The sequence below is a fragment of the Drosophila miranda genome, chromosome 2 (assembly GCF_003369915.1).
Source record: "Drosophila miranda strain MSH22 chromosome 2, D.miranda_PacBio2.1, whole genome shotgun sequence".
In the NCBI taxonomy this organism is placed as follows: Eukaryota; Metazoa; Arthropoda; class Insecta; order Diptera; family Drosophilidae; genus Drosophila; species Drosophila miranda.
In genome coordinates, this window is record NC_046675.1 from 44,532 (window position 1) to 67,917 (window position 23,386).

At 46.7% G+C, this 23,386-nt stretch overlaps 3 long non-coding RNA genes across 4 annotated transcripts; 2 read left to right on the plus strand and 1 right to left on the minus strand.

Moving 5' to 3' along the window:
- Positions 1–5,356: 5,356 nt before the first annotated feature.
- On the minus strand, positions 5,357–12,601 carry LOC117186883. 2 transcript variants are annotated; one of them, XR_004471752.1, is made up of 3 exons: positions 11,445–12,601; positions 8,512–8,882; positions 5,357–5,397 (listed from the first exon to the last, which is right to left on the minus strand). It is a non-coding gene; the product is annotated as an uncharacterized LOC117186883 (long non-coding RNA). The 2 variants fall into 2 exon arrangements; XR_004471751.1 differs by lacking the exon at positions 5,357–5,397 and having other exon boundaries at positions 8,089–8,882.
- Positions 12,602–12,787: 186 nt separating this feature from the next.
- On the plus strand, positions 12,788–13,395 carry LOC117186886. Its single transcript, XR_004471757.1, has 3 exons — positions 12,788–13,188; positions 13,262–13,298; positions 13,357–13,395. It is a non-coding gene; the product is annotated as an uncharacterized LOC117186886 (long non-coding RNA).
- A 139-nt stretch (positions 13,396–13,534) lies between these two features.
- LOC117186887 lies at positions 13,535–14,337 on the plus strand. The gene is made up of 3 exons (XR_004471758.1): positions 13,535–13,563; positions 13,616–13,646; positions 14,215–14,337. It is a non-coding gene; the product is annotated as an uncharacterized LOC117186887 (long non-coding RNA).
- The last annotated feature ends 9,049 nt before the right edge of the window (positions 14,338–23,386 follow it).

Here is a 23,386-nt window from a genome sequence, read left to right on the forward strand (position 1 = left end):
AAAACTGCGCTGGCTCCTGAACACAAGCAGCAAATTGAACCTCAAAACCAAGGTAATGCTGTACAAGCAGATGATCGCACCGATCTGGCAGTACACATTGGCCGTATGGGGTCCATTAGCTACCAGCGCAGAATTTGGACGGATCCAGGTTGAGCAGAACAAGACCCTTCGACTGATATGTAACGCTCCATGGTATGTGAGGAATGACACCATCCACAGGGACCTGGAAGTGGACACGGTTGAGGCAGTTTACGAGAGGACGTGCAAGAGGTACACGGGGCAAATGAGATCCCACCACAACATTGAGGCAGCCAAAGTGGTCAATGACCCCTACGTACCGCACCGAATCTCTAGACCCCGGTATTCCGAGTATCTTGCCAAACACCTTCCCAAAGAACTCGCGAAACACGAATGGAACCGAATTGAGATGATCCCTAACCAGCGCCCGTTCACCGAAGAAGACCAAATCAGCCACGACCGGGACCTTGATGACATGCGGAGGATGCTGATCAGGATGGATCGCCCAGTGTCGCCGCCAACAGAGTTCAACTACTACACAGAGGTCATACTGCCAAGACGGAGGCAACTGGAGCCTGCCCCCATAGCCACGATCGATCTGACGGTCAGCAGCAGAAGGCAGCGACTAGAACGATTGGGACTGGCATTGAATGCAGCAATGAACGAGATAGCTGACACACACTCGCGGCACAGCGATAACGGCCAGGTCAATGGAAGCACACTCACACACACGAACACAAATGCCCAGGAACATCAACCACCGCCAGCAACGGGTACAAGAAACACAGAGAATAACAGCCAAAATGTACAGCAGCAATGAAGACTTACCGCCAGCAAAGTCCCGTTCAGCCCCTAAGAATGCAACAACCATGGCTGCCACATTCGTACACAGAAAACACACACGCACGGAAAAAAAAAACACAGAGGCATATGCGAGCGCGACAATTGGCCGTTACGGAATGATCACTCTGCTTAATATCTTCCTAAACCGATTAACTAACGACATAGAAATGGACAACTGCAAATTATTAAAAAGAGTAGAAGACTCATGCGAACGATTGCCAAAAACGCGTCCGAACAAGGCGCTGCTGTTCAAAGCTATGAGCGTTAGCATTTCTGCTGCGCAATTTCTGTCTCCTCCTTCTCCTATAGATCTCGAATTGCCGCCAGTGAACTCCCTGAGAGGAAGAGAGAAGCCAACAACAACTGGAAGGTGGTGGACTTCGGCCATTTCCACTGATGAGACAACGGACCGTTGCGCACATACAAGCGCACATACAAACACTCATCCACACAAACGCTCAACTCAATGCTGGCTGCCCCGGACCAGAGGGCGGAACAGTAACGAAGGAAGAAATGAAGACAGAAACAAAACAAGCAATAGCTCTGGCTGCCCCGGACCAGTGGGCAGAGGAGAAACAAAAACAAGACAAAACAAATAAAAGACAAGACATAGAATAGATAACATATATATGTATATAATCTCCCTTTTCTGCCAATGAAGGCAACCAAAATGTTCCCCTTAATTATAATCTACATTTAAATCTATCTATAGTCTAGAGTATTATGCTTTAGCTCTACCCACTCCCTCTCCCCCCTCTGGCAAACGGACTGTTGCCAAAGTGGAGAGATTTCCCCATATGGACGATTGCGCCGGCAACACTGCCGGCAATGGAGATTTCGTGCTGTTTAAAGCATCGTATTTGCTGCCTACGGCTGCTGTTAGCAACCGTAGACAGCTATTTACATACATTTATATTAAGTAACAGCCTCAACAAACTGTACCTAAAATGCTATATTAAGTATTGGTATAAATAAAGTCCCCATAGCGTAACGTAACTCTGGCTCCCCTAACCTGCTGGATCAGGCCAAGGCTCGAGCTGGGTTACGTTACGTTATGTTAGTTACGTATCGCCTCCGCTGCATACGACACACAAAAAAAAAAAAAAAAAAAAAAAAACATCAAAAAATTAATTATTAAATAGCCAAAATCGCCACAAAATCCCCGAAACAATATTGCACATGTATAATTATACACTGTGCAATATTCAGTAAATACATTCCGGGCAACGCGAAGTGTTGTGCCGTTTAGAAGTTTTCAACATACAAATACTACATAACCAAAGTGCCAAAAGTGAAAAAACGTGGGGTAGGCTTCAGCCGCTGCTGACCACCCCCCCCTCCGCTATATTAACACTTGTGTCTGTTTTGCACCAATAAAGCTACGGAAAACAAACAATGGTACGTAAACCGTGCCCCAAATCCAAAAAGAAGACCAATTTGGCCTCGAGTGCTCCGTGTTCGGACAACGAAATCGATCTTCTCTCCCCCTCGGTACCAATGTCGGGTATATCGCAGAGTGATCTACGCCCCTTTCCTGTCGCTCGAGCTCATTGGCAGATTTGACCAGCGACATGCCATCAACCTCAGCTGCCGCTGCAGCCAAGTTGATGCAGGCCCCGATCACTGTGAAGCCATTGCTAGCCCCCCCTCTGCCATGCTGACCAGAGCCTCTGCTGCTACTGCCTCTGCTGCTACTGCCTGTGCTGCCATTCCTGGTGCTGCTGCTAAAGCCACCGCCCCTACTCGCGTAGCTGCCGCCACAGCTAAACGCCCATCAACATCTACAGTTCCTAGTACTGCTCGTGTAGGTGCTGCTCAACGCACGCCAGTTTCTACTGGTGCTGCCCGTGCTGCTGCTGCCTCTACTGCTACCTGTGCCCCTGGCAGTTCTGCCACTGCTGACGCTACCAATCCTACTGCCCTTGCAGCATCCGTGCCGAGCCAGATGACTCTGCACGAGATTCTCAAGGAGCAGCGGGAAAAACTCGCAAAGGAGAGGAAGGTGATGGCCATGCTGAAGGCCGAGTCGGAGGCCCGTAATAAGAAGCGGACGACCACCCTGGCCTCGCCGATTACAAAGGTGTCGGCCAAGATGGTCAAACGGATAGTATCCTCGAAGGAGAAGCGGGACCCCAACCAGATGAGTACAACAAATTATTACAATATTCTTTCTGATGCTGATATGGATGTGGATGCTGACTGCAGCGAGGGAGAGACGGAAGCCGAGGAACCTGTTCCCACAAACAGGCCCTCTACTTCTCATACCACCCCCCGCCTGCCCCTACTACTGCGCACGCTAACAATGCTGCTGCTACTGCTGACGCCAAAATTGTGCGGCCAGCCCCCATTTACATTCCTAATGTCACAGATATTTTTCCCCTACTACAGTGCTTTGATAATGCCATTGGCGCTGGTACATATGATACCAGGCCGGCTGCTAATAGGTCTTTAAAGGTAATGTGCCACACCATAGATGGACATAGGGCCCTGATCCGGCTCCTAAATGAGGGACAAGGTGTCGAACACCACACGTTTCGCCTGAAAAGCGAGAGGGGAATGCGTATTGTTATACGCCACCTGCACCGCTCCACACCCACAGATTGGGTGCGTGAACAGCTCGGAAGACTCGGATATAAAGTGAGGCATATTGCCAATATCTTTAAAAGGTTTACAAAGGAGCCACTGGACCTATTCGAGGTTGAGCTAGAGCCTCAGGAGATTAACAATAACATCTATGAACTAACGGCAATCTGCAGCCAACGGGTCAAGGTGGAGAAGCCCATACGTGCGCCAGGTGTTCCTCAGTGCCATAAGTGTCAGATGTTTGGGCACTCGAAGAATTACTGCAACCGTGCAGTTATTTGTTTGAAGTGCGGCGATAAGCACGACCCTAAGGACTGCCCCAAGAAGCGGGAGGAGGTGCCGAAATGCGCAAATTGTGATGGTCCCCATGTTGCCAGCTACCGTGGCTGTGTGAAGTATAAGGAGTACTGCAACAAAAGAAGAAATGGGTTAGATCAGACCAACAAGATGCTAAATAAACTTTCGATGCCTACCTTACCCGCCACTCAGGGTTTGCGGCGTCCCCGCCAGCCACCCGTCATGAACCAGCAGGGATTTCCAGCACTGCAGCAACCTAGCCGCCGGCGAGCGCGCTCTGGCGCAAGAGCTCCTGCTCCTCCAGTTCAAATGAGCAGTTATGCCGATGCACTCCGCACACGGCAACCAGCGAGTCATTCCCAGCCTCTTCCTGGGAGGCAAGTATGGCATTCGGTGCCGCCAGCAGCGACCACAACTGGATTCCAGCCCGTGGCGAGCAGTCAGAGTGTCCGTCCTAGCGATGAGCTCAGCCAGAAACTGGACTATCTCATCACCCTGCTGACTCAGGAGCGGATCCAGCATGCGGCCGCCGCTGCTGAATCTACCCAGAAACTGGAAGGGAAGATAGATGTACTAATTGCACAGATGACTAAGCTGACAGATTGCTTATACGCTAGCATCCAGGCAAATTCTTATGCCAGTAATGTATAGTACTAGTACTAATTACTCCAATTGACAAGCAATAGCTCTGGCTGCCCCGGACCAGTGGGCAGAAGAGAAACGTAAACAAGACAAAAACAAATAAGAAGACAAGAATTAGAATAGAAAACATACATATATAATCTCCCTTTTCTGCCAAAATGTTTCCCCTTAGTCGATAATGTAAACTTAAACTTAATTTAAAGTCTAGAGTATTTTATGCTTTGGCTCTGCCCACTCCCTCTCCCCGCTCTGGCTAACGGACTGTTGCCAAAGTGGAGAGATTTCCCCCAATGATGATTGCGCCGGCAGCACTGCCGGCAGAGGAGATTTCGTGCTGTTCAAAGCATCGTATTTGCTGCCTACGGCTGCTAACAGCAGCTCGTAGACAGCTATTTACATATATTTATAAGCTACAGCCCCAACAATTTGTACTAAAAATGCTGTTATAGTATAGGTACAATAAAGTCCCCATAGCGCGACGTAACTCTGGCTCCCCTAACCTGCTGGATCAGGCCAAGGCTCGAGCTGGGTTACGTTGCGTTATGTTAGTTACGTATCGCCACCGCTGCATACGACACAAAAAAAAAAAAAAAAAAACACACAACGACAATGCAGTTGGGTGGCCGGACCAGTGCCACTCGAGTGCAGCAGCCAACACCAACCAACGACAGATGCAACGTGGGCGGCCGGACCAGAGCCGCTCGCCATCTCCAACTTTTGCCCACGATGCACGCCATCTCCAAGTCCAGCCATCGCCACCAAGATCCCAGATGGTGCCACAAATCCTGCACAGGGGGACAACAGAGCCGGCCGGTATGCGGCGCAATGTTCTGCATTGCGTTTGCCATGCCGGCCGGTGCTTCGTTGTAGTTGTCCTCCTGTTAAGAAATAGACGATATTTAAGTATGTTTATTGTTGTGTAAATGTATTGTAATTATTGTTTGTTTTACCTTGTATATATCTCTGTAGTTTTGTAGTCCTTATTTGTAGTAATTGTAGATAGTTTGTCCTTAGCTGTAATGTAATTTAATTAATTTTAGTTATTTATTTTATCATAATTACCTTTCATTCTTCCTCTTCTTTCCCAACTATCTCCCATTCCCCAATACCTGACAAGTGGTAACGCCATTAATGACCCAAAAATACCACGCCAATTAGAAAAATACCGCGCCGATAACACACCAAAAAAGCCAATTCAAAATGCATTTATTAATGCCGGTGTGTTATCGGCCGCCAACTTCGGCAATTACGCCCAGCCATTCCCCTTTTCACCCCCACCCATTTCAAACCCATAGCAGTTGAGCAGGACCAAAATGAACACTGCCATCCTTCGCCACTCTGCCAAATGCCCCAACAAAGCCATTTCAACCGCCCACAAGATGCTATGCGGTCGACTCTTCGGAGCGTCACGCGCCCGGATCGTAAGATCCGGAAGTTTACAGTATCCGGGCGGTTATACGGGAGCAGGCAAATTTCCCCCTTCCCTTCCCTTCCCCCTTATAACAGAGCAGCCAATACACGGAGCCAAGGAACACACAAGAACACTAGCCATTTACCAAAGACAACACACACAGCCACTAAATCAGGAAAGCCATTAAATTTCCATTGCCTACTTATCGGTGCTGCTGCCCTCGGACTACTTTCATCTCACTCAATATTGGGGTGAGTGAAAGTGGAACCGGGGGTGAGAGCACCGGTAAATGACGATCGGCGATCGGGTCTCTCGAGTGTGGGGGAGAGTGTGGGAGTTGGCGGACATGTGAGAGTTCCACCATGAACCTCGTCCGCCACTCTCATCTCGTCCACCCGCTCGAGAGGTCGCGTTCGTCGGACGTGCCAGAACCGTTTCGTGTCGTGTCGCTTCTTATTGTTCTGTGCCGTGTCGCCATTGACGTTTTTTCTGTGTTGCCCTGTTCTTTTTGTGGTGTCTGTTGTGTGCCGTGCCGTGCCGTGCCCCCTGACATGACAAAAGTCCCTTCCCCCCCCACCACCACTGCTACTACCGACAAGCTTTCTGCTCCCCAATAAATAACATTAATGTAAATGCCAACAAATAACATTAATTTACATATATAAACACAAACCAACTAGAGAGTGTTGCCAACAAATAGCATTAAATAGTACACAAACCAACTAGAGGATGACATGCGGAGGATGCTGATCAGGATGGATCGCCCAGTGTCGCCGCCAACAGAGTTCAACTACTACACAGAGGTCATACTGCCAAGACGGAGGCAACTGGAGCCTGCCCCCATAGCCACGATCGATCTGACGGTCAGCAGCAGAAGGCAGCGACTAGAACGATTGGGACTGGCATTGAATGCAGCAATGAACGAGATAGCTGACACACACTCGCGGCACAGCGATAACGGCCAGGTCAATGGAAGCACACTCACACACACGAACACAAATGCCCAGGAACATCAACCACCGCCAGCAACGGGTACAAGAAACACAGAGAATAACAGCCAAAATGTACAGCAGCAATGAAGACTTACCGCCAGCAAAGTCCCGTTCAGCCCCTAAGAATGCAACAACCATGGCTGCCACATTCGTACACAGAAAACACACACGCACGGAAAAAAAAACACAGAGGCATATGCGAGCGCGACAAATGGCCGTTACGGAATGAGAACACTGACAAATATCTTCCCGAACCGACCAACTGGCGACATGGAAATGGACAGCTGCAAATTGTTTAAAAGAGTAGAAGACTCATGCGACCGACTGCCAAAAACGCGTCCGACCAAGGCGCCGCTGTTCAAAACTATGAGCGTTAGCATCTCTGCTGCGCAATTTCTGTTTCTCCTTCTCCTATAGACCCCGAACTGGTGCCAGTGATCTCCCTGAGAGGAAGAGAGAAGACAACAACAACCTCTGGAAGGTGGTGGATTCCTGCCATTTCCACTGCCGAGACAACTGTCTGCTGCGCACAACCACACACGCACATACACACATCCACACAGACACTCAACCCAATGCTGGCTGGCCCGGACCAGAGGGCGGAACAACAAAGAAAGAGGATGAAGAAGGGAACAAAACAAGCAATAGCTCTGGCTGCCCCGGACCAGTGGGCAGAGGAGATACAAAACAAGACAAAAAAGGAATTAGACAATAATTAGAATAAATAACATATATACATAATCGCCCTCCCTGCCAATTGTAAGGCAACCAAAATGTTTCCCCTTAATTATAGTCTATATATAAACCTAAACCTAGTCTAAGTCAAAGAGTGTTATGCTTTAACTCTACCCACTCCCCTCCCCCTTTGGCAAACGGACTGTTTACCAAAGCGGAGAGATTTAAACAACAAGATGATTGCGCCGGCAGAACTGCTGGCAGAAGAGATTTCTTGCTGGAAAAAAAAAGCATTGTATTTGCTGCCTACGGCTGCTAACAGCAGCCTGTAGACAGCTGTATACAAACATTTATACATTAACAGCCCCATTAGTTTGTACCTTAAATGCTAGTTGAAAGTATCTGTACAATAAAGTCCACATAGCGTAACGTAGCCCTGGCTCCCCTAACCTGCTGGACAGGCCAAGGCTCGAGCCGGGTTACGTTACGTTATGATAGTTACGTATCGCCTCCGCTGCATACGACACATCAAAAAAAAGAGGGGTATGCGTATCGTCATACGTCACCTGCACCGTTCCACACCCACAGACTGGGTGCGTGAACAGCTTGGTAGACTCGGATATAAGGTGAGGCATATTGCCAATATACATAAAAGATTTACAAAGGAGCCATTGGACCTATTCGAGGTTGAGCTTGAGCCACAGGAGAGCAACAATGGTATCTATGAGCTAACGGCAATTTGCAGCCAGCGGATCAAGGTCGAGAAGCCCATACGCGCGCCAGGCGTTCCCCAGTGTCATAAGTGTCAGATGTTTGGGCACTCGAAGAACTACTGCAGCCGTGCAGTTGTATGTCTCAAGTGTGGGGAGAAGCATGACCCCAAGGACTGCCCCAAGAAGCGGGAGGATGTGCCGAAATGCGCCAACTGTAATGGTCCCCATGTTGCCAGCTACCGTGGTTGCATCAAATATAAAGAATACTGCAACAGAAGGAAAAATGGGTTAGAACAGACCAACAGGATGTTGAGCAAACTTTCAATGCCTACCTTACCCGCCGCTCAGGGTTTGCGGCGTCCCCGCCAGCCACCCGTCATGAACCAGCAGGGCTTTCCAGCACTGCAGCAGCCAAGCCGCCGGCGAGCGCGCTCAGGCGCAAGAGCTCCTGCTCCTCCAGCTCAGATGAGCAGCTATGCCGATGCACTCCGCACAAGGCAGCCAGCGAGTCATTCCCAGCCTCTTCCAGGGAGGCAAGTATGGCAGTCGGTGCCACCCACAGCGACCACAATCGGATTCCAGCCCACTGTGAGCAGTCAGAGTGTCCGTCCTAGCGATGAACTCAGCCAGAAACTGGACTACCTCATCACACTGCTGACACAGGAGCGGATCCAGCATGCGGCCGCCGCTGCTGAATCTACCCAGAAACTGGAAGGGAAGATAGATGTACTAATTGCACAGATGACTAAGCTGACAGATTGCTTATACGCTAGCATCCAGGCAAATTCTTATGCCAGTAATGTATAGTACTAGTACTAATTACTCCAATTGACAAGCAATAGCTCTGGCTGCCCCGGACCAGTGGGCAGAAGAGAAACGTAAACAAGACAAAAACAAATAAGAAGACAAGAATTAGAATAGAAAACATACATATATAATCTCCCTTTTCTGCCAAAATGTTTCCCCTTAGTCGATAATGTAAACTTAAACTTAATTTAAAGTCTAGAGTATTTTATGCTTTGGCTCTGCCCACTCCCTCTCCCCGCTCTGGCTAACGGACTGTTGCCAAAGTGGAGAGATTTCCCCCAATGATGATTGCGCCGGCAGCACTGCCGGCAGAGGAGATTTCGTGCTGTTCAAAGCATCGTATTTGCTGCCTACGGCTGCTAACAGCAGCTCGTAGACAGCTATTTACATATATTTATAAGCTACAGCCCCAACAATTTGTACTAAAAATGCTGTTATAGTATAGGTACAATAAAGTCCCCATAGCGCAACGTAACTCTGGCTCCCCTAACCTGCTGGATCAGGCCAAGGCTCGAGCTGGGTTACGTTGCGTTATGTTAGTTACGTAAAAAAAAAACAAAAAAACAAAAACGTTCCGCAAAAATCAAAAAATTAAAGCATTAAACATTGCCAAAAATTCGCAAATTATATTGCACATGTATTAATATACATTGTGCAATATTCTGTAAATACATTCCGGGCAACGCGAAGTGTTGTGCCGTGTATAAGTTTTTCACTGACCTACAACATAACCAAAGTGCCGAAAGTGAAAAAACGTGGGGTAGGCTGCAGCCGCTGCTGCCCCCCCCCCCCTTCACCATTCTCACACTTGTGTCAAATTGCGCTAATAAAGCCACAAAAAACAATAAACAATGGTACGCAAACCGTGTCCCAAGTCAAAGAAGAAGCCCACTGTGGCCTCACGTGCTCCCTTTTCGGACAGCGAAGATGATCTGCATTCCCCCCGCAACTAATGCCGGGAATCTCACAGACTGACATGCGCCCCCTCTCCTATCGCTCGACCTCATTGGCGGATCTGACAAGTGACATGCCATCAACTTCAGCTGCCGCTGCAGCCAAGTCGATGCAGGCCCCGTCCGCTGCACTGTCAACCAAGCCATTGCTAGCCCCCCCGCTGCCATGCTACCCAGAGCCTCTGCTGCAGCTGCCTGTGCTGCCATTCCTGCTGCTGCCAAAGCCACCGCCCATACTCGCGTAGCTGCCGCCGCAGCTAAACGCCCTCCAGCTGCAACAGCTCCTACTACTGCTAGTGCTGCTCGTGTAGCTGCCCACGCCGCTCAACGTCCTCCAGTTTCTACTGGTGCCCTTGCAGCACCTGTGCAGAGCCAGCCGACTCTGTGCGAGATCCTCAAGGTGCAGCGGGAGAAACTGGCATTGGAAAGGAAAGCAACTGCTAAGCTGATGGCAGAGTATGAGGCTCGGAACAAGAAGCGAACGACCACCTTGGGCTCGCCGATTACAAAGGCGTCGGCCAAGAAGATCAAGCGGACAGCAATCACCAAGGAGAAGCCTGACTCTAGCCAGAGGAGTATAACGAACTACTTCGAAATACTCTCGGATGCTGACGACGTAGCCAATGACGACATGGATATTGACACTGACTGCAGCGAGGGAGAGACGGAAGCCGAGGAACCTGTTCCCACAAACAGGCCCTCTACTCCTCACACCACCCCCCGCCTGCCCCTACCACTGCGCACGCACCCAATGCTGCTGCTACTGCTGACGCCAGAATTGTGCGGCCAGCCCCTATATACATTCCCAACGTCTCTGAAATCGTTCCCCTGCTCCAATGCATTGACAATGCCATTGGCGCAGGCACATATGACACTAAGACTGCCAACAATGGATCTCTTAAAGTCATGTGCCATACAATAGATGGCTATAGGGCCCTAATTCGGCTCTTATCTGAGGGGGAAGGTGTGGATTACCATACATTTCGACTGCGAAGCGAGAGGGGTATGCGTATCGTCATACGTCACCTGCACCGTTCCACACCCACAGACTGGGTGCGTGAACAGCTTGGTAGACTCGGATATAAGGTGAGGCATATTGCCAATATACATAAAAGATTTACAAAGGAGCCATTGGACCTATTCGAGGTTGAGCTTGAGCCACAGGAGAGCAACAATGGTATCTATGAGCTAACGGCAATTTGCAGCCAGCGGATCAAGGTCGAGAAGCCCATACGCGCGCCAGGCGTTCCCCAGTGTCATAAGTGTCAGATGTTTGGGCACTCGAAGAACTACTGCAGCCGTGCAGTTGTATGTCTCAAGTGTGGGGAGAAGCATGACCCCAAGGACTGCCCCAAGAAGCGGGAGGATGTGCCGAAATGCGCCAACTGTAATGGTCCCCATGTTGCCAGCTACCGTGGTTGCATCAAATATAAAGAATACTGCAACAGAAGGAAAAATGGGTTAGAACAGACCAACAGGATGTTGAGCAAACTTTCAATGCCTACCTTACCCGCCGCTCAGGGTTTGCGGCGTCCCCGCCAGCCACCCGTCATGAACCAGCAGGGCTTTCCAGCACTGCAGCAGCCAAGCCGCCGGCGAGCGCGCTCAGGCGCAAGAGCTCCTGCTCCTCCAGCTCAGATGAGCAGCTATGCCGATGCACTCCGCACAAGGCAGCCAGCGAGTCATTCCCAGCCTCTTCCAGGGAGGCAAGTATGGCAGTCGGTGCCACCCACAGCGACCACAATCGGATTCCAGCCCACTGTGAGCAGTCAGAGTGTCCGTCCTAGCGATGAACTCAGCCAGAAACTGGACTACCTCATCACACTGCTGACACAGGAGCGGATCCAGCATGCGGCCGCCGCTGCTGAATCTACCCAGAAACTGGAAGGGAAGATAGATGTACTAATTGCACAGATGACTAAGCTGACAGATTGCTTATACGCTAGCATCCAGGCAAATTCTTATGCCAGTAATGTATAGTACTAGTACTAATTACTCCAATTGACAAGCAATAGCTCTGGCTGCCCCGGACCAGTGGGCAGAAGAGAAACGTAAACAAGACAAAAACAAATAAGAAGACAAGAATTAGAATAGAAAACATACATATATAATCTCCCTTTTCTGCCAAAATGTTTCCCCTTAGTCGATAATGTAAACTTAAACTTAATTTAAAGTCTAGAGTATTTTATGCTTTGGCTCTGCCCACTCCCTCTCCCCGCTCTGGCTAACGGACTGTTGCCAAAGTGGAGAGATTTCCCCCAATGATGATTGCGCCGGCAGCACTGCCGGCAGAGGAGATTTCGTGCTGTTCAAAGCATCGTATTTGCTGCCTACGGCTGCTAACAGCAGCTCGTAGACAGCTATTTACATATATTTATAAGCTACAGCCCCAACAATTTGTACTAAAAATGCTGTTATAGTATAGGTACAATAAAGTCCCCATAGCGCAACGTAACTCTGGCTCCCCTAACCTGCTGGATCAGGCCAAGGCTCGAGCTGGGTTACGTTGCGTTATGTTAGTTACGTATCGCCACCGCTGCATACGACACAACAAAATCTATTTGTGCTTTTCCTTTGGTTAATTTTAGCTACATTTTATTTGCAGGCTAAATTAATTTATTTAGAGGTTTGCGTTGAATTTGGTAAGTCAGTTTATTTCTGTTTTGGCTGATTTTGATTGTATTTTATTTGCAGGTTTTGATTGGTTTGTTTGGAAGCTAGTTTTTTTTTTAATGGTTTGACTGGCTCAGGGCACTTTAGAGTGACCTGAAGCTTTATTTATTAATGTTCTTATTACTATTGGCAACATATAACATTATTTATGGAAACATTTAACATTTTTTTTACATTTAGGTATTTTTTTTTACTTTACGGTAACATTGATAATAACAGACAGAAAAATACTAGACAGTTATCAATTTGCTCTTGTAAACAAAAGGTAAGTTAAGATCGGCTTGTGTTTTCTTTTTTCTGGCTTAGGCATAAAAATTTTGTGACGCCGCTCCTGGACCCCTCATCCGGTGCGAAACGGAGGTATGGACGACAGGGAGACCTCCAAGCATCGGCAACGCAAGCGCGGCATCGCCTCGTCCCTCTTTTCCTGGCCGAATCCAACCGATGCAGCTCTAAGAAGAACGGCGGCGCATATGCTTCTTTCTGTGGATGATATGAAACTCCTGGCTGATTTTAATATTGTTTTATTTTCAGGTTTATGTTTTGTAGGTTTGGTGATCAAGTGTCAGGAATCCAGTTAGGTAATTTGTGTTGTTATATTTATTGGATTTTTAACCTTTGTTTTGACTGATTTTAATTATTTTCTATTTACAGGTTCGATTGGTCCATTGGGAGGTTTGCGTTGAGTTTGGTAAGTAAGTCTATTTGTGCTTTTCCTTTGGTTAATTTTAGCTACATTTTATTTGCAGGCTAAATTAATTTATTTAGAGGTTTGCGTTGAATTTGGTAAGTCAGTTTATTTCTGTTTTGGCTGATTTTGATTGTATTTTATTTGCAGGTTTTGATTGGTTTGTTTGGAAGCTAGCGTGGTAAGTATTAATTTGTGTTTTGACTGATTTTAATTGTATTTTATTTGCAGGTTCATTGGTTATATTTGGAGGTTTGCGTTGTATTTGGTAAGCGAGTCTATTTATGTTTTGGCTGATTTTGATTGTATTTTATTTGCAGGTTTTGATTGGTTTGTTTGGAAGCTAGCGTGGTAAGTAAATTAATTTGTGTTTTGACAGATTTTAATTGTATTTTATTTGCAGGTTCAATTGGTTTATTTGAAGGTGTGCGTTGAATTTGGTAAGCGAGTTTATTTCTGTTTTGGCTGATTTTGATTGTATTTTATTTGCAGGTTTTGATTGGTTTGTTTGGAAGCTAGCGTGGTAAGTAAATTAAATTGTGTTTTGACTGATTTTAATTGTATTTTATTTGCAGGTTCAATTGGTTTATTTGAAGGTGTGCGTTGAATTTGGTAAGCGAGTTTATTTCTGTTTTGGCTGATTTTGATTGTATTCCATTTGCAGGTTTTGATTGGTTTGTTTGGAAGCTAGCGTGGTAAGTAAATTAAATTGTGTTTTGACTGATTTTAATTGTATTTTATTTGCAGGTTCAATTGGTTTATTTGAAGGTGTGCGTTGAATTTGGTAAGCGAGTTTATTTCTGTTTTGGCTGATTTTGATTGTATTCCATTTGCAGGTTTTGATTGGTTTGTTTGGAAGCTAGCGTGGTAAGTAAATTAATTTGTGTTTTTACTGATTTTAATTGTATTTTATTTGCAGGTTCAATTGGTTATATTTGGAGGTTTGCGTTGTATTTGGTAAGCGAGTCTATTTATGTTTTGGCTGATTTTGATTGTATTTTATTTGCAGGTTTTGATTGGTTTGTTTGGAAGCTAGCGTGGTAAGTAAATTAATTTGTGTTTTGACAGATTTTAATTGTATTTTATTTGCAGGTTCAATTGGTTTATTTGAAGGTGTGCGTTGAATTTGGTAAGCGAGTTTATTTCTATTTTGGCTGATTTTGATTGTATTTTATTTGCAGGTTTTGATTGGTTTGTTTGGAAGCTAGCGTGGTAAGTAAATTAAATTGTGTTTTGACTGATTTTAATTGTATTTTATTTGCAGGTTCAATTGGTTTATTTGAAGGTGTGCGTTGAATTTGGTAAGCGAGTTTATTTCTGTTTTGGCTGATTTTGATTGTATTCCATTTGCAGGTTTTGATTGGTTTGTTTGGAAGCTAGCGTGGTAAGTAAATTAATTTGTGTTTTGACTGATTTTAATTGTATTTTATTTGCAGGTTCAATTGGTTTATTTGGAGGTGTGCGTTGAATTTGGTGAGCGAGTTTATTTCTGTTTTGGCTGATTTTGATTGTATTTTATTTGCAGGTTTTGATTGGTTTGCTTGGAGGTGATTTGGTGAGCGGTTTAAGTTATGTTTTGGCTGCTTTTAATTAGTTTTAATTGTAGGTTTATACTTTCTGGATTTTTGCTCTACCATTGGATCAAGTCTTAACCATTCGGCTGGAGGACGCCTTCCTCTTCATCCCCTCTGTGGTCTGGCACTATAATTCTTTGTATACCCAATGGTTGGCCCCTGATTCTTTCAAGTATTGTTTCCCTAGTATATTTCCCTTGAGCATACATTTTTCTGTACACGTTTATTTGTAGTTCGCAGAATCTGTCCGGGTGTTTGTATGGTTTTTTCTTCCGTTCGGCCTCTCTATTGTCCATTTTAGCCTTTTCCAGTCTTTCCTGTTCTTCGTTTTCTAACCTCAGCAGAGTAGGAAGTCCTTTCCTCAGGATGGGTACATACTTCTCTACTATAACTTTGCGCTCAGCTTCGGAATAGTATCGGTTCGGATCCAGATCTGGATTTTGCTGTTCCTGACGTTGTCCATTACAACGCGGGAGGATAAACTTCCGGAGTTGATTGTCATATCTGTGGCGGCTAGATTTCAATCTATTAGGGACATGGGGGTTGGTCAGCAGTCTGGCCACTTCGGAGTTTGAGTGATCCACGAGTGAATTAGCGAGACGGCCGCTAGCCTTCTCGTAAACCTCCTCGACAGTTTTGATATTGTATACACTTCTGATATTGTCGTTTCTTGTATATCTTGTGGCCCTAACTGCCCTCCTCACTAGTTTGTTTTGGAGTGTTTGTATCTTTTTCACTAATGAGTCGGAAGCCAGAGCACCCCAGACTGGAAAAGCATAATACCAAATTGGCATGATTAATTGTTTTAGGATGGTCACTTTGCAGTCTTTGGCAAGCCGGCTTTTGCAGCCAATAATCCAATCAAGTTTTATTGACGCAGTTCTTGTCTTATTTATAATGGCTTTGACATGGTGGTTAAGGCTAAGTTTCCTATCGAGCGTAACCCCAAGATACATTTGTTTGAATTTGTTAGGAATTCTTTGTCCATTTAACTTAGGCGTACTTTCTTGCTGTGTTTTGCTAAGTTTGTTCAATGTGAAAAATACGTGGGCTGTTTTCTTTTCGTTAATGCCCATTTCCCATTTTTTAGCCCAAACACTGAACTTATTTAGGTATTGTTCGTTCATTTTTGCCGCAGTCAGGGGGAAGTCCGCTCTGCTCATAATAATTGTGTCATCTGCATACGTAGCTAACATCCTGTTTTTTTCCCTCAACACCGGTATCGAAGTGGGGTGATATCCATTCAAGCAGTTTGGTAGCGGAACGTCAGATGAGTAGATGCTGTATAGAAGAGGACCTAAATTGCTGCCCTGAGGAACACCGGCTTTTATTTTTCCAATTCTCGATGTAATACCATTGTTGGTAATTACTTCGAAGGTCCTTTCATTTAGGTAGCTTTCTAGTAGCTTGAAGGCCTGAAGAGACACCAGTTTTGATAGCTTATATAGCAAACCGGTGTGCCATACTCTATCAAACGCTTCAGATATATCTATAAAAACAGCTGAGCAGTATTGTTTTTCTTCGAAGGCCCCCATAATGAATTGCGTTACTCTTGCTAGCTGTTGTTCAGTGGCATGTTCTTTTCGAAACCCAAATTGATGTGTGGGAAGGGCTCTAGAGAAATCCTCAAAATCAAATAATCGTTTGATAAAGAGTTTTTCAAAGGTTTTAGCCAATCCCGAAAGGAGACTGATTGGGCGATAGGATGTTACCGACTGAGCAGGCTTATTTGGCTTCAGAAGTAATGTGATTGTGGCGTGTTTCCAAGCTTGCGGGAAGTGTCCCAATCTCAACATTGAGTTGAAGATCAGGAGGATGTATAGTAGGGCTTTCTTTGGGAGAGCCTTGATTAACACATTGTCTATTCTGTCATTGCCTGGGGATTTATTTGAGATCAAGTTTTTGATTTCGGTTGTCAGTTCTGGGAGTGTAAATGGTCTGAGAGGACGTGTTTGTGTCTTTGTTGCTGCATCCGTCAGCTTCTGTTTCTCAATGTCTAGGTCTTTTTGTGTCGTCTCGCGTTCCTTTTCTGAGCTTGTATGTCTGGGTTTGAATCGTTCTTCAAAGTGAGAGACAAATACCTCGGCTTTCTCTTCGTTACTCTTGGTCCATACGGGTCGTTGGTTAGAGTTCCCCGTCTGCGTGCAAATGGGCCAGTTTGGTTGAGGCTGTCTCTTGATTGTATTTGTTACTTTCCAGAGCTTTGCCATTTTGTATCTGTCTTGCGTGTTTATACCTTCAAATTGCTGATTAATGTTGTTTGTTTTTAATTTTTGTAATTTTTTCCTGAGGGTGTTCTGGGCGGCCTTGTACAGTTTTTTAGCCTCTTCTGTGCGGAATATTTTAAATCTGAGGTTCAGTTCGTTTTTTATTTGCAGAAGAGCTCTAGTTTCATCGTCTAGTTTGTAGCGTGCTTTGTCCATCCTTCGTTGTCTGTTTGAAATCCCAGGTCTGTGTCCTTGAATGGAGTTTACATTTTTAGTGGCTAGTTTTACCGCGTCTTGTATGTTTGTAGTCAGTATATTTACTGCGTCGTCAATATCCAGTCCCGAGTGAATTTCCGTGTTTAAGTTTATGGTCTGTTCCAAGTGCTCTTTTACTCTGTTAATATTTGTCTTCTTTGTAATTAGTCGTCTGCCTATAGAACTTTGGGTGAATGTGTCGGCCCCATTTATACACATTTCGATGGTTATTGGCAGGTGATCGGAGTCCAGACTGCTACATGAATGGATTTTCAGCCTATGTCTTGTCAAGCCACCACAAACTGCAAAGTCAATGGCCGAGGGTCTTTTTCTGCTGTCGTATGGGTAGTGAGTGGCACCTCCTGTGGCCAAGATATTGTATCTGGCTCCAAAGTTGACGGCTTCCATTAGGGCACGGCCTCTTTTGCAGGATCTGGCGTTCCCCCACCATGGGTGCTTTGCGTTCCAGTCCCCGCAGCAAAGGAAGCCAGAGGTACCCCCTATTATGTTGTCAAAATGCTGTAGTAACGATCTAAAATGACTTTTTGACCAATTGAAGCTGGGTGGACAATATGTTGATGCAACTACAGTCATGTCTTTTCTATTGTTTGTGTTGGGGATAATTACTATTGGTGCACTTTGAAGAAATTCGGTCTGTATTGGCTCAAGCGCGGCATGTCTAATGTTGTCTTTTACATAAGTGACGACGCCTCCTTTTTTATGATTGTTTGGATTGGCAGCGTGATATGTCAGGTAGTTCGGTATTTGTAATAAAGTTGCATCCTGTTTGACCCTTGTTTCGATGACCATCATTATGTGTATGTTCGCATTTGTCATATGAGTTTCTAATTCAATCATTTTATTTTTTATTCCACAGGCATTCCAAAAGGCTACCCTTAACGTATTGGAATTGTTGTTGTTGCTGCTGTTGTTTGTGTGCATGAATTAAGTTTGTATTGGCTGGTTGTCTATGTTGTCTGTGATATTAACATAAGTCATTTTAGTTGTCTTCTTCCATTTGGTTGCTGTTATCTCTGTCTGCCCTGAGAGGCACGGACTTGTTCACTTTGCCGTTGGAGGGAAGGCTCTGCACTAGACTGCCTAGTTGACTGATGGCAGCCAGGATGTCACTTATGCTGGCTTCGATCTTGTTCAGCCTTTCTTCAAATCGCTTGCTTTCAGGTTCGGCCGGACCCACTGCCATAGTTTTCAAGGACTGCGAGAGTGCAATCTGCTCTTCTCGCAGTCTATTCTGGAATTTCTCCAGATGGCTGGCGGCTGGGTTGGGATTCATGTCCACGGCTATAGGAGCTCTCCGTCCTTTCCCTACTTTATCCTTTTTTTGGCTGGGTGTTTGTTTTCTCTTTTCTCTGTTCTTAATCTTGGTAAGCCTTCTCTTGATTTCGGTACTATGGTGGCTGGGCTTTGGTTGGACATTTCTGCCAGAGAAAGGGTTTGTGAAGCCCCTCACTGGTCCACTTCGGCCCTCGTCACAGCCACTCACATCCCTGCGATGGCTACCTGCTGGAAATGGGGCCACTCGGAATGTTTGAGGACGTTTGGATATCTCCTCCCATACGCTGGGTCTCCCTATAGCTTGCTTTGTGAGTCTATCCTCATTGATCATTTTATTGACCTTGAGCCTGCTTCTGGCCGCTTTAAAGGCTGGACAGCCCTTAAAGCTGCTGACGTGTTCCCCGTCGCAGTTTGCGCACTTGGCTGGGGTGTGTCTGGGCTTCGTGCATTCGGTTGAGAGGTGGCCTCTGGCACACTTCATGCATTTGGGCTCGTTCCGGCAATAATTTTTGGTGTGACCATAGGCCTGGCACCTGTGGCATTGCAGGGGATTCCTGGGTGGCAGCTTTTTTTCAAATGCCACTGACTGGCCTCCTAATACATTTATTTTTAGTATTTCGTCATGCGAGCCATCCCTTTTCTGCTCAATCTCTAACTCAAACATGTTTATTGGCCTTCCTGTAACTACATGCTTCATATTGGCGCAGAATCTGACGACGAAGGCCCTTTTTTTTAATTCAGCAAAAATCCACTCATTCGTCGTCGAGTAGTGCAGGTGTCTCAGAATATAGCGTGCACCACGCTGACCGTTTGGCTGGTGCGTATGCATTAGCAACTTTTGGTCGTGGAGGAGTTGTGTTATTTTCCTATGGGCGTTCATATCAACGCATTGAATTCTGATACCGTTCCCCGGGGTGCTTTTCGTTTTGAAGCTGTCCACCCCCGCTGTATAATTGAGTTTTTCTAGTAGGGGAACTATGGCTTTGACACCAGCTATGTGAATAGAAGGCACCCTCTTGCTCGATGGCACTACCTGCCATGGAAGGAGCTCTGGCTGTTCGATATGGTTACTTTCGCTGTCATTGAGATCTTTGCTATGCCTACTCATTGTGGGGAGTGGACAAGGCTGAGCATTTTCGTTTGGCACAGGGACGACGTGTGACACCCCAGTGTCATTACCTTTCTTCTTGGGAGGTGACGTTGATAGCCTGTTTGCCTCTGTGGAGTTGTGATTTTTTACCTTCTTGAAATCGGAGGCAAACTTTTTGGCGGCGATGCTTTGGAATTTTGGGGTGTTAAGGTCAAGATCAAGGTCCATTCTCGGTGTGCCGATGGAGGAGTTGTCCTCATCAGTGCTGTCCATGTCCCTATTCAATCTTTTACCGGGGGTAATAACGGGGGCAGGGATGACTGCCGTGTTGAGGGTCCTAGTCATTGGCATATCCCTGAGCCAATTTTTGACCAAGTCATCTAAACGACCTCTCTTCTGATCATCTCCCAATGGTGATTGAGTTGAGCATGTCTCCAGCGGAGGCGGTGACTAAGAGACGCCTCTTGCCCCCAGGGGCTAGCATTTCGAGGTTCCAATCGTGGCTTGACTCGCACATCCATCTGAACACTGAGCTCAGGTCAGCAGAGGATGTTGATGATGCAGCCAATATCCTTGAGAGGAACGTGTTAGAGGCAGCCGAACATGCCACAAGCAGTCTGAGGAGGCCCGTCCGACCTAGAGTCCAAGCTGAGTACCAGGTCAGCAATCGCATACGGCTGATGATTGCCACCAAGAGGCGCCTGAGGAACCTGCTGAAGCGGAACCATGACCCGGCAGTGCGACAGCTGTACAACATGCTTGCCAACAGGATACATAAGGAGCTAGAAGCGGGCAAAGCCAGACGCGCTGACGCTATCATTGGCTCAATCGATCCTACCGATCGCTACAGCATGCAAAAGCTGTGGAGGTTGACCAATGGTTTGAAGCGGCAGCCAGCAGCCAATTTGCCTGTGAGGAAGTATTGTGCGGATGGAGAGGATAATGCTGACGATCCCTGGTGCAAGAGCACTGAGGAGAAGGCAGAGTCCTTTGCATTGCATCTGGAGCAGCGATTCAAGCCTGTTTTGACCAGCGCGGCAGCCGACAGACGAGTCATCGAGGAGTCCCTTGAAGAGTTTGGATCCCCTGGGCCCAATTTGAGATTCAGAGCGATCACTCTTCCTGAGATTGAGGCACAGGTCAAGGTACTGAAGCTGAAAAAGGCCCCTGGAATGGACAGGATTGACAATCGGACCATAAAAGCTCTACCTAAGTCTGCTCTTCTATATTTCGCGCTCATATGCAACAGCTCCCTTAGGATTGGTTGTTTTCCTAACAGATGGAAGCACGCGGCTGTTAGCATGATCCCCAAGCCAGGAAAACCCGCCGATAAGTTGGCATCTTATCGTCCCATCAGCCTGCTTTCGGGCCTGTCCAAGCTGTTTGAGCGACTTCTTCTGACCAGGATGATGGAAGCTGATGGATTTGTTGAGGCTATTCCAAACCATCAGTTTGGCTTCAGACATGTGCACGCGGCTGAACACCAATTGGGGAGAGTTACGAAGTTCATCCTGTCCACCTATGAGAACAACCTGTACTGCTCTGCCATCTATATGGACATACAGGAGGCTTTCGATCGAGTCTGGCATGCGGGGTTGAAGGACAAGATGAAGCAGTTGTTACCGGCAGCAATATACAGAGTCTTGTCCCACTACTTGGATGATCGGTCCTTCTACGTTGAATGCACAGGCGGCGTCAAATCGGGAAATAAAATGATTGCAGCAGGCGTTCCACAGGGCAGCGTACTTGGGCCAGTATTATACAACCAGTACACATACGACATGCCTCTTCCTCGCGACAGTGGTATGCTCTTGGCCACTTATGCTGACGACACAGCAATTCTGGCCACTGGCATGAACCAGCTCATGGCTACCAACAAGCTCAACCGCTTCCTACAGAGCATCTCCAACTGGGCAAAGCAATGGGGCATCACCATCAATGCCTCCAAAACTGTGCATATAGTGCATACATTGCGCGCGATCCAACAGCCAGTGGCTGAATTGCAGCCGCACATTGCCGACCAGCGGATTAGTAGCATCGCTGTGCATTCGTATTTGGGGGTCAAGCTGGACGCTAAGCTCCAGTTCCACCAACACATAACCAACGTCATCACAAAGGTCAGGGCAAGGGTCCAAAAACTGCGCTGGCTCCTAAACTCAAACAGCAAATTGAACCTCAACACAAAGGTAATGTTGTACAAGCAGATGATTGCACCTATCTGGCAGTACACATTGGCCGTATGGGGTCCATTAGCTAGCAGCGCGGAATTTGGACGGATTCAAGTTGAGCAGAACAAGACCCTTCGCCTTATTTGCAATGCTCCATGGTATGTGAGGAACGACACCATTCACAGGGACCTGGAAGTGGACACTGTTGAGGCAGTCTATGAGAGGGCATGCAAAAGGTACACGGAGCAAATGAGATCCCACCACAACATTGAGGCAGCCAAAGTGGTCAATGACCCTTATGTACCGCATAGAGTTACAAGACCCCGGTATTCCGAGTTTCTTGGAAAACACCTACCCAAGGAACTCGCGAAGCACGAATGGAACCGCATCGAGATGATCCCTAATCAGCGCCCGTACACGGAAGAGGACCAAATCAGCCACGACAGGAACCTTGATGACATGCGGAGGATGCTGATCAGGATGGATCGCCCAGTGTCGCCGCCATCAGAGTATAACTATTACACAGAGGTCATACTCCCAAGACGAAGATTACTGGAGCCTGCTCCCATAGCCACAATAGACTTGACGATCAGCAGCAGAAGACAGCGATTAGAGCAATTGGGCCTGGCAATTGAAGCAGCTTTGAACGAGATATCCACTCATCAGACGCCTGACACACATTCGCGGCAGAGCGAGAACGGCCAAGTCAATGGAAGCGCGCACATACACACTAGCACAAATGCCCATGAAAGTCAACCACCGTCAGCAACAGGAACAAGAAGCACAGAAAACAACAACCAAAATGCTCAGCAGCAGTGAAGACTTACCGCCAACAAATTCCCGTTCAGCCCCTAAGAAGGCAACAACCATGGCTGCCCCATTTGGACACAGAACACACAAACGCACGAAAGAAAAAACAAATATATGCGAGCGCGACGAATGCCCCGGACAAAGCAGACACCGAAATGGCCGTTACGGAATGATCACTCTGCTTAATATCTTCCTAAACCGATTAACTAACGACATAGAAATGGACAACTGCAAATTATTAAAAAGAGTAGAAGACTCATGCGAACGATTGCCAAAAACGCGTCCGAACAAGGCGCTGCTGTTCAAAGCTATGAGCGTTAGCATTTCTGCTGCGCAATTTCTGTCTCCTCCTTCTCCTATAGATCTCGAATTGCCGCCAGTGAACTCCCTGAGAGGAAGAGAGAAGCCAACAACAACTGGAAGGTGGTGGACTTCGGCCATTTCCACTGATGAGACAACGGACCGTTGCGCACATACAAGCGCACATACAAACACTCATCCACACAAACGCTCAACTCAATGCTGGCTGCCCCGGACCAGAGGGCGGAACAGTAACGAAAGAAGAAAGAAGACCAAACCATAATAAGCAATAGCTCTGGCTGCCCCGGACCAGTGGGCAGAGGAGAAACAAAAACAAACAAAACAAATAGAATACAACACATAGAATAGATAACATATATATGTATACAAT